The 11,472-nt window shown below is 40.7% G+C and overlaps 1 long non-coding RNA gene across 1 annotated transcript in view; it reads left to right on the top strand.

Moving 5' to 3' along the window:
- The window catches only part of LOC134867098 (uncharacterized), a 44,505-nt gene extending 33,651 nt beyond the window's left edge, over window positions 1-10,854 (top strand). Inside the window, exon 3 of the long non-coding RNA XR_010166118.1 lies at window positions 10,766-10,854. This is a non-coding gene — a long non-coding RNA (uncharacterized LOC134867098). The remainder of the gene's footprint in view (window positions 1-10,765) is intronic.
- Window positions 10,855-11,472: the final 618 nt, after the last annotated feature.

Raw genomic sequence — 11,472 nt, 5'->3', positions numbered from 1 at the left:
AGTATGTGCGTGATATTGATCACAGTATGTGTGTGTGTGTGTGTGTGTGTGTGTGTGTGTGTGTGTGTGTGTGTGTGTGTGTGTGTGTGTGTGTGTGTGTGTGTGTGTGTGTGTGTGTTTCTCTCTCTTATCTTGACTATAATGTAACTAGACCTGGGTCTCGATTGAAGTGTTGTGCGGTAACACTAAACTCAGGGATTTGGTTTTCTGGTAACAAAAGTAGGGATGTTATTTGATTATTATCTCACATCTAAATAGTTTGAAATCATTTACTGTTCATTTGTTATGTAAAATATCATCAAATGTCATAGAGACTAAATTAATAACGTCAAATTGTTCAATAGATACTCTAAGATATTAAGTTTAACCTTTGTAAATGAAATACATTTGCAAATAGTGACATTTGGAGACGAACACAAGCTGACATTCATCATAAATTATTTTTCTGATGATTGAATAATCACTAAATCCATTAATTATTTTGACTCTACAAAAACAACACTTGTTTAGATAAATGTCAAGTGTGTTCGAGTAGCAATCGTTTCACAAAAAGTTGCCTAAATAAGACACAGTAATATATATTTATTATTATTTATTTTAATGTTTTTATAATTAATTAATAGTCATAAAAGTAATACTTTTTTGCCCACTGTTATATATTTTATATATTATTTATTATACATTATTGCTATTGATTTTTATATTTAATAAATACATGAAATATATATAATATTAGTATATATACACAAAAGGCTGACTATGGCTGACTGTATTTTTATTGTTGTTTAACTGAGGAAGATTAGCCTCAAAGGGTTCTCTCTATCACAATCAAACCAAACAAATACAGGACATGTAATAAGATAAATGAACAACCCAATAAAACTGAAGATCTCTCCATTTAAAATAACAACCAGATCCAACGTAATAACCCGTGTTTCTCAGAGGGATATCAGACCCTCCATGTACCTCTTCAAAGTATTTCCCCAGCGCTTTATCTTTAATACAAGGCTTTATATCCAATGATAGCGGCGGTCATTATTTGCATGAATTGGCCGCTCTGAACTGTCTCTTTTGTCCTCTTTGAATATGCGCAGATCTGCAGCGCGGCTCATGCAAAAGAAGCAGGAGGGTTTGCTCTCCGGTCATCTGCTGTCTGTATGATTCATCTGCAACTTCTCCACCTCCAAACACATGAAATATGAATGAGACCAACATGACCTTGAACAGCAGAGGAAGAGAAACACAACATGCTCATTGCTAGGTCTATATAAAAGGACATTTTTCAGAAGTTTTGAACCTTTTTAATAGCGTTTCACTTATAGAGGGGAGTTGTAAGACTTCAGACGGCTTCCAGTATGTTTAATACACACTTAAAATACTCCAAATGTAACTATAATCCAGGATAACAGCGGCTATGGAGACGCCACAGGGTCACGCTGCTGATGTTTGTATTTAAGTTAAAACATGGCCTTATGGAGTTGTGTAAAAAATATTCAGTTTGCATTTGTGCTTATGCAATATGCTACCAATTCATGTTTTTGTTTTTATCATTTCTTTTACAGAATGTTCACTTGACACCATTCTTCTTCTCAAATGGGGTGAAGCCTGCGAGCTAGTTCAGGCAGTCAACTCGAGCACCAATGATACATTCGCACATGACGCCCCTCGTCACTCGTGCAACCAACCAAACACAGTCTCCTAATCTGGCGCTCTATTTAAACTGTTGGATCCGCCTACCTCTGCCTCGCTAATGCTGCTGCCGCTAATGCGTTCACGTTGGCGATGCTCGCCTTTCCCACCACCACCCCAGCTTCCTCCCCAGTTTCCACCTGTGGGCTCGGGGGTTGGTTACCTAATCATCACTCAATGTTCTTTGTTAAGAAGAAGTAGAATGTGGAGTGATGAGGCCCGAGCCTAGACGCCAAACTCAAACTATATACTGCTTATAAACATATTAATGAAACACGTGAGTTGTCTGACTGAACTGTCTTTTATTGGGGAATTTATTTCTTTCATTTTATAGACCAAACACCTAATCAATTTAACAGTAAAATAATTATGCATTAGCTGCATTACCCTTTTCCACCACTAACAGGGGAAAAGCCAGGTTTTGTATTTAACCACCTCTGCAAGACATCCCAGTAACACACACCTAACAAAGCCATCCCTGCTGCAAACAAAATCACAACCATACTGCAGTCTGTGTGATCCAGCCTTGCTAACCAGCTGCTTGTTTTCATGTGGCAGCCTCATGCACATAGGGAAAGCAAGAGTTACATGTACTGATTTCAATATTTAAGAACCAATCTATCCAAATGAATATGTTATTGTATCCCCACCATATGTTGTGTACATGTTTGTGTATAACTGTTGCTATGGGACCTTCGGGTAATGCTTCCACTTTTAGAATATGCAAAACACTGCACAGCGGTTCATGATGCGATGAGATCTTACAGGGAAAGTTATCCATCTGGAAAGTAATAAGGGATAATGTGCGGCGAGGCGTTCATTATCCTGCTGATTTCAAGGCTACAGACTAAATAAAATGAACACTGCCAGAGCCCACACCGTGTTCCCTTTAGTGTTTACTTCCTGTCTGTCTCTCTTCTGGTACTCCCTTTAGTGTTTACTTCCTGTCTGTCTTCTTCTGGTACTCCCTTTAGTGTTTACTTCCTGTCTGTCTGTCTGTCTTCTGGTACTCCCTTTAGTGTTTACTTCCTGTCTGTCTGTCTGTCTTCTGGTACTCCCTTTAGTGTTTACTTCCTGTCTGTCTCTCTTCTGGTACTCCCTTTAGTGTTTACTTCCTGTCTGTCTTCTTCTGGTACTCCCTTTAGTGTTTACTTCCTGTCTGTCTTCTTCTGGTACTCCCTTTAGTGTTTACTTCCTGTCTGTCTGTCTTCTGGTACTCCCTTTAGTGTTTACTTCCTGTCTGTCTGTCTGTCTTCTGGTACTCCCTTTAGTGTTTACTTCCTGTCTGTCTGTCTGTCTTCTGGTACTCCCTTTAGTGTTTACTTCCTGTCTGTCTGTCTGTCTTCTGGTACTCCCTTTAGTGTTTACTTCCTGTCAGTCTGTCTTCTGCTCATCTACCTTCCATCCAGCGCTCTGTCTTTTTACTTCTTTCTTTCTCTCGTGCTCTTTTTTTCTGTCATTACTGCGGACAGTTTAGCCATCATGAATCCAAAGTTCCGAGCTCTTGCTAAAAATAAAAATGAACATTCAAAACGGTATTCCATAGTGTTACATAGTGATGTCATTATGTTCTGGAAGTAAACAAAGGAGTCCAACGGAGGGGTTTCAGGCAGGGGGCAGGGATTTTAGCGTTTGCAGACCATTTACATGCACCAAAACTTATATAACACACTACAGGAAAGAGAAACCCCTCCAAAAAGCATAATAGGGCCTCTTAAATTCTGCTTCCTGCCGTGTTTAGTAACAGTCTTCATTTAAATTTTTGCTCCGCAACTCAAAATATCTTCAGATTCCTGCAAAGCCGTAGTAAACCGCCTCTGCTGTACGACTCTATCCAACCTCCCCGGAGACGTTTACCTCACACACACACACACACATACACACACACACACACACACACACACACACACACACACACACACACACACACACACACACACACACACACACACAGTCACTCTCTTAATTGACTGCGCTCTTCCTCACTTCCACCTTAGAAGTTTCCGGTGCTCGGTGACTCGTAGGCCCCCGCCCACTCTCTCGCCTCCCCCCCTCTGAAGAGGCTGGCGGTGGAGGTGTAGCTGACGGTGCCTCCGGGGAGTGCCTCATTAACCCACATTTCTCTGGCTGATGGGAAACACTGAGGAGGGTGTGTGTGTGTTGGGGGTGACTGTGTGTGTGCATGTCTCTAAGAGGGGAAAAATGGAAATGCTCCCTTTGAAGAAACTCTCCAGCGTCTGAATGCAAGAAGCTGGTTTTTTTATTCACTTTACAACAGTTTCCCCTAATTTATCTCCTCCAGCTCCACATGTTTTACAGTCGTAATGAACGGTAATGCTGCATTCACTTAAAGGTGGAAGTCGGGGAATGAAAATGGGGTAGACTTCATTTCTAACCTTGTACAGTCGCTCCTGAAGTGGGGAAAACATCTAGGGAGCTTCATAATGTGTTTCAAATCGTAGAAGCTGTTACAGTGGTTGGTTTTTGTGCCCTGATTTAACAAATGGTCCCAGATCCACAAGTTTTTTTCGCTTTAAATCCTATTTCTTATATATAAAATGGCCAATTTTCAATATTCCCCAATATTTTTGTTGGCAATGTTGCATTCAAAGAGTGCTCTGCCAATTTAGCATTGAACTCCTAAAACATTACTCATGATCTATCTGCATTTGTTTTACTATAAATGTTATATATTGTAGTAAAATTATTTTATTTTAAATCATCATCTATTGCAAGTTTTTTCTTTAACTTTTAATGTTAATGTGGACATTTTTATTTTATTCATAATTTATTAGACATTTGTAGTTTAACTGCTTATCTTTATACTTATCTCTTTATTATTTTTTATTTATTTATTTTTATCACTCACTTCCTGTGTTTTTATAAAAAGTTGTATTATAATTTTCAATTCATATCATTTTTAATTTGTCTTTTTAATATTTTTTCTGATTCTTTGCCGTTAAAACCTCATGCCTACATTACCCACAATGCAACCTGACAACTTTCAAACGTATAGTCAGTTCAGCTCCAGGTGAAGCTGACTTAAGTGACATCATTTTAGGCAGTTTATCAGTCCTCCACATAAGAGGCTTCATCACTTTTATTACACCTGTTGCGCTACAAGCTCCTGGACATATAAACACACTAGGTCTACCTCCAGTTAAAACTTTAACTCTCTTTCAGTGTTGTAAAAATCCTACATCTCCTTGATTTCGTCATCCTTTGTCACCGTACCTTAATTTGCATCCTATCTCATAGTTTAGTAAACTAATCTGTCAGGTAGCAGTTAATGTTCAGCCTCCTCTGATCCTCCTCCGCTCTGACCTCTGCTCCATCCATCCTCCACCTGACAGGAGAGCAGAGCCACTTCGTCAGGGCAGGTTCTTATTACGTGTGTGTGTGTGTGTGTGTGTGTGTGTGTGTGTGTGTGTGTGTGTGTGTGTGTGTGTGTGTGTGTGTGTGTGTGTGTGTGTGTGTGTGTGTGTGTGTGTGTGTGTGTGTGTGTGTGTGTGTGTGTGTGTGTGTGTGTGTGTGTGTGTGTGTGTGTGTGTGTGTGTCAGATGTTCAGTGAATGAGTCACTGTTTCCAATAGCAAATGAAATGAAACGTGTTTTCTGAGGTTGACCATTTTTATTTTGTTTATCCAGTTAATCGTTTAGCTCGCAATATATCAAAACACGATGACAAATATCCATTTCATCTAGTTCTAAGAGCTTATAGTCATGTGTTAAAAGTATGTACTTGGTTGGTTTAGCAAAATAATAAAAAGGCAAACAAGTTTTTGCTTTCAAGCGAAGAAAAGAAAGAAAATTCTTGGTGTTTCTGATGAAAGAACGTATTTGGATCATGTTTGTGCCGGAAATTCCCTTCTTAACAACTTTCCAGAGCTTGAAAGGAACCTAACTATGTTGGTTGATGAAGAAACCAACAAGTATTTCATTCGTCAGACTATAAAATAAAGTAAAGCAGATAAATCCGATTAGATTTTTCCAGAAAAACAACTGAAAAATGTAGTAATTTGATTTGAAATGACTGATTACTTGTAAATGTCACTGAAAACCACAGCAGCTTTTTTTGTTTAAGCCTAAAATCCCGTACTTCGATCCTATCTGTGCAGGAAGTCTTGTTAGCAGATTGTCGGTATTGTTTCTCTGCTGGAGAAATCCTGCCTGTCTGCAGGAATCGGTAATGATAATGGCGGTCAGGCTTCCTTATGTAAGACACTGCGGATAAGCATCTCGATCAATGAACCGCTGCGAGGATTGGAGCTTTGTGTGATAGACATTCACCGGGATAAAGATGAATCTGCAGGATTAATAGCTGACATGCTGAGAGGCGGACAGACAGGTGCTCCAGCAGACAGGCTGATCATTCATGGAAACTGCAGGATGCAAACTTTTTAGAGATGGTTTTATCTTAATGTGCATCACACTGTAAATCAAGTTAGTTGTTACTCTGATGATCTAGCTTTAGGTGCATTCAAATATAACTTAACCAAATACCGACTCAATTAGAGCCACTCACTCACTCACTCACTCACTCATATCCCGACTCACTCATATCCCGACTCACTCACTCACTCACTCATATCCCGACTCACTCACTCACTCACTCACTCACTCACTCACTCACTCACTCACTCACTCACTCACTCACTCACTCACTCACTCACTCACGACTCACTTGCTCACTCGTATCACCACTCACTCACTCACTCACTCACTCACTCACTCACTCACTCACTCACTCACTCACTCACTCACTCACTCACTCACTCACATCACGACTCGCTCACTCACGACTCACTTGCTCACTCACTCACTCATATCACGACACACTCACTCACGACTCACTCGCTCACTCACGACTCACTTGCTCACTCACTCACTCACTCACTCACTCACTCACTCACTCACTCACTCACTCACTCACTCACTCACTCAAGCTGTTTAGAAGTCATGAATTTTCTCAAATATCTGTAAATACACAGATTTTTTGTATCATATTGTGGCTGTTTCCAAGCTCTGAAGCCTTCCTGCCATACGTGCCATATTTGGCCCAAAATACGAATGAAAAAGGCTAAACATAGCCGAGGAAGAAGTGGATTATACTGCAGAAGTTGTTGGCAAATCTTCTGTGACTAGCCAACGCTTTCCAACAATCTCTCCAGAGTTAAATGTTTGATTCCCTATAAATACACTTGGGTAATTATCCTTCAAACTAGGAGCTGAATTAGCTAAATGTCATGGCAGTGATAGAGCACAGTTTGCACTTGATGCTGACGAAGTCTCCTGAGCTGTTTCATCACCTGGAGCCTCCTCACCTCACCTCCCTGCCTCTCATTTACTCTCTGCTCCTTCTGTTCACACTGCAGGTCTCTGTTGTAACAAGCTGTTGTGATATTGGCTCCGGAGGTTAATAAAAGAGAAACCAGTCGGATGTATTTCAGTGTTCACTGGCCGCCGGGGTCCTTAAACTCACTGTTGTAGAAAGTGAAATATCACGGCAGCCGTTGGTGTTTGAGTCCGGACTGCATGCTGGGACAGTGTCTGGACAACAGGCTGCCATTTGCTGCCACATGCTGAATGGCAAACACAGCGGTTTTCTTATTTTCTGTTATCTGCTTTTTCATCTTGATCTGACCACTTTTTTTTTTGGGAATACCTCATTTTAAATGCAGTGTATAAAAGGAGGACAACTCCATAAAACAGCCATTTAGAAAAGTTTGGTTTATTTGAAGACAATCCAGAAGCACTTAAAATGTTGAAGGATTTTGAGTTTGTTTCCTCATGCTTCATTGCAGTTAAATCCAAAGTTCCTCCATTGGACTCTTTTGTTGACTTCTGTAACATAGTGACATCACTATGGAAAACTTGCACTTCTATTGGCTAGCTCTCCAACACATTGTAGGTGATAGGCTAAAGGGCGGCTCATCTCTAAGTGGTTGACCAATCACAACAGAGCCGGCCAGCTAACCAATCAGAGCAGACTGGGCTCTGGTTTCAGACAGAGGGTGAAAAGAGGAGCTGCAGCACAGGCAGTATGAGAACATTAAAGCGTGGAGACATGTCTGTAGAGACACAGAATACTAATATAAACCTGGAAATTAGCAGAATACGTCCTCTCTAAATGTATTTCTTTGTCCTTTCCACGCTTGGCCTCACTGCGAGCTCTGCCTGTCTCCTGCAGTTTCTTCCAGCTGTGCTAACGTTAGCCTGCGTTGTGACGAAAAGCTTCAGATAGAGACACCTGCGGAGAGACAGCACACAGCGCCGGGAGGGGAAACATTTCCATGCCATGTTGTTTTTCAGGGTGTTAAATATTGTTTCCTCAAACTGCCGTGCTACCTGACAGAGTGTAGTGTTGACTTCTTTGACACACTGCAGCCAAGTTGTTGTTGAAAATCCAAATCCAAATATGTTTCTTACTGTGCTCTGGTTTTCATCGCTGGATTGTTTTGCTTTTAGTCGGTTTCCCCTCACGGCTGCAGGAGCGATTCTGGTGACAGAGAGCCAAAATATGTTTACTCCTTTTAATAAATCTGTTGTGATGGAACCACAGACACAATACATATTTATGAAGGTAAAGTGATGACATTTCAGGAGATACAATTGAGGCACACACCACACACACACACACACACACACACACCGCACACACCACAGCTGGATCAGTTAGACAGAACTGTGAGACTTCTTGTCTGTAGGGAACAGTGGGGGTGTCAAAAACCAAGAAGCACATTATTATCACCTCTTCTACCGCTGCGTAGGATCTGAAACACATACGCACGCACACACTCACACACACACACACACACACACACACACACACACACACACACACACACACACACACACACACACACTGATACAGAGTAATAAGACAGTATTCACAGTCTGCTCAGAAGCACTTGTGAGGATGAGTGAAACGAGGCGGAAAGGCAAGGAATAGGCTCAGTGATTTAAACGCTCCCCGGAAAGAGAGGGGGGGGGGCAATAAAATAAACAAACGGGTCACTTCAGTCTTCGCCGATAACCGATTCCTCATTCCCTCTCTGGAAATCCTATCAGTTTCAGTGGGATTGTCAGAGCGGGGTTATTCTGTAAGGCGGGGCTATGAGAGGAGAAGGGGAGCTCAACACAAGTCAGAGAAAGGGAGGGTTACTTTAAAAATGTATTCCAGATCAATTACTAGTTACCTTTAAAACAATGTTAACAGTAACCTAATGTTTCCTCCGCTCAGAGATTTATGAAGCATATCTAGGCCGTAGCCTAACACTGAAACGCATGTTCAGCACACACTACAGTTTAAAAAAGCAGGAATAAAATCTGAGCTGACAGAAAATGCTCCGTTTTAGTTTAACACACACAGTTAAGCTCTCACACACTATTTCATGAACCTATAGGATCACCTGCTGAATTAAAAACACAACAAATAAACCAAAGAAAGAGAAAACCGCGAAGCAGATTCTTTTGTTCTTTTGTATAGATTCACCCTTAAAGAATTATCCCACAGAACAGACCAGCTGACAGAGGAGAGAGAACATCTGATCCTTTACAGCAAACACTACCTGCTCTTTTTAGTTTGTACCAACATTTTAGTCATGCTACTAATCCCCACTTTTTTAAAATGCACCAGTAAACTGATCTGTTTTTCTGTAACTGTGAGGGAATACAGTTACCTTTTTTATCTCCTGATAACCTCAACCTGTAATCTGTTACTCCCCAAGCCTCTTCAGAGAGACAGATCTGGGAAAGTTGGATCATTTTTTGCAGCGGGAGCATGCATGGGAAAAAGGGAGGGTCCCTGTCAATCATGCAGCACTTCTGGGATGGAAGAGTGCATGAAGGGTGGGAGGTGGTGGAGGGGGTTTCATTTCCATGTGACAGCCACTTGTCAAAGCTTTGGGTGATGCAGCCACGTCCTCTCCAACCCCCGAGGGGGAGGGAGGATCATGTGACCTGAGTTTTTGAATGACATCGGCTTTTTTCTCATGGTGGGGCGGAGGATGTTGAAGTGATGGATGCATTGTTTGGTTTTTTCGTGAACTGATTATTCATCATTCCTGCAGAGCGGCGTTTCCCACTCTTTGATCTGATTCACGGTTCAATCCCTCTTCTTTGTTAAGGCATGCTGGCCTACATTACATTCATATCTGCTGCGTTGTAATGTGTGGAAATGGGGTCGTTCCTGTCACTGCTTTTATTATCTTTGTCGTCTGTTTTTTCTTTTTGTCTACATTTTGATACGACCTTGTTGTTGATCCATGGCACTATTCATTTATTCTTTATTTAATTGGAGCAATTCAAACAAAACACCTGCACCACATCAATTTATTTTGATTATTTAATAGTTTTGGAACTGACAGCAATGTAGATATTTATATATTAGATGTTAATTATTTAAATTATTATTCTTTTTTTGTTATTTTATATCATTTTTATTTTGTGTATTTTTCTGACTGAAAGATATTTTTTATTAAAACATTTTTTTCCTAAATAAGCTTCATTATCTGTTATTATTTACTTGGCGAGGACAGGTGTAATTGTATTTATTTTGTTGTATATTGTTTATTTAGTAGATTTAATTGCACCTGATATGCTGTAGCTTAATACGTGTTCTTGCCTCCTGTATGAAGGCCACCAGCACTTGTTTGCAGTCTTCCTTGTAACTGTTGATAAAGCATAAATATTACATTCATTAAAAGGACAAACTGTGGTTATTGAGCATAAAGTATAAAATTGAATAATTACCCGCAGGCTTTTTTAAAGAAACCTGTGACTGGTTTACCACACACAGGCTCTTGGCCTGATGCGTGTAATCTGGTACTCTCTCCTGACAGAGAAACACTAATTATGTAATTGAATCAACATCTAATTCAATCTGGGAAAAGAGAACACGGTTTGTTTTACAGTATCAGGATACATCTGCTATTCGAGCCTCGAGTCTCTGTGTGTCTCGCAGAGGGAAAGACAGCAGCACTTTTTTTTATCTCCAATGTGGAAGTTTGTTGTTGTATATTTTTTAAAAGCAGCGTATTGATTGATATGCTGTCTCTTCTTTTCTCTACTTGTAGCTCAAGGCCACATCCGTCTGGCTGTGAGGAAACTCCAGACAGATTGCAGCACTGAGAGGAGACTGAGGAGAGGAAGCCGTCCACTCTGGGATCTGATCCAATGCCCTGCAGCAGGAGGGCAGCAGCATAGAGGCTAGATTAAAATGGGGTAAGTTTAGAAGTTCAACTGCAGGAACTGCTGGAGGATTCACTTCCAAACCTGATCTCTGCAACATGACGCTCTCTGTGAGATAACCTCTGCCCAGTCAGAGAGGATAGACACTGACTCACAGATGAGATCACACTGATGTGCACATACACAGAAAGAGCTGCACAGGAACAGCAGAGCATCACGGCACAACGATCGGCCACAATCTGAAGAAACTCTGGAAGGTTTCTGGTGAAGATGGGTTTCTAAAACCTTAGATAAAATGTGGTCTAAGCAAATGAGATCCCAGTTTATAGAGATGAATACAAGTCTGAATATCAAGTTTGTTTACAAGGAATAAAGGAGTTACTTAAATGCCAATTTGGTTCTCTTACTCACCGCAGAGATGAATGAAGGTCAGTGTGTGAAGCTGACAAAGCCTTCATACACTGAGCCCTTTTTAAAGTTTGTGACCTCTGGAAGTGAAAGCATTTCTGCTCCAATTTAATGTGACATCTATTCCACTATGGAGTTGGAATTCATTTTTTATGAGCTTCTTTTGACTATAGTGTGTGCCATA

Source organism: Eleginops maclovinus, chromosome 7 (assembly GCF_036324505.1).
Source record: "Eleginops maclovinus isolate JMC-PN-2008 ecotype Puerto Natales chromosome 7, JC_Emac_rtc_rv5, whole genome shotgun sequence".
NCBI classification, from domain to species: domain Eukaryota; kingdom Metazoa; phylum Chordata; class Actinopteri; order Perciformes; family Eleginopidae; genus Eleginops; species Eleginops maclovinus.
Note: the sequence above shows the minus strand (reverse complement) of the source record. Positions and strands in the feature narration are given on the sequence as shown.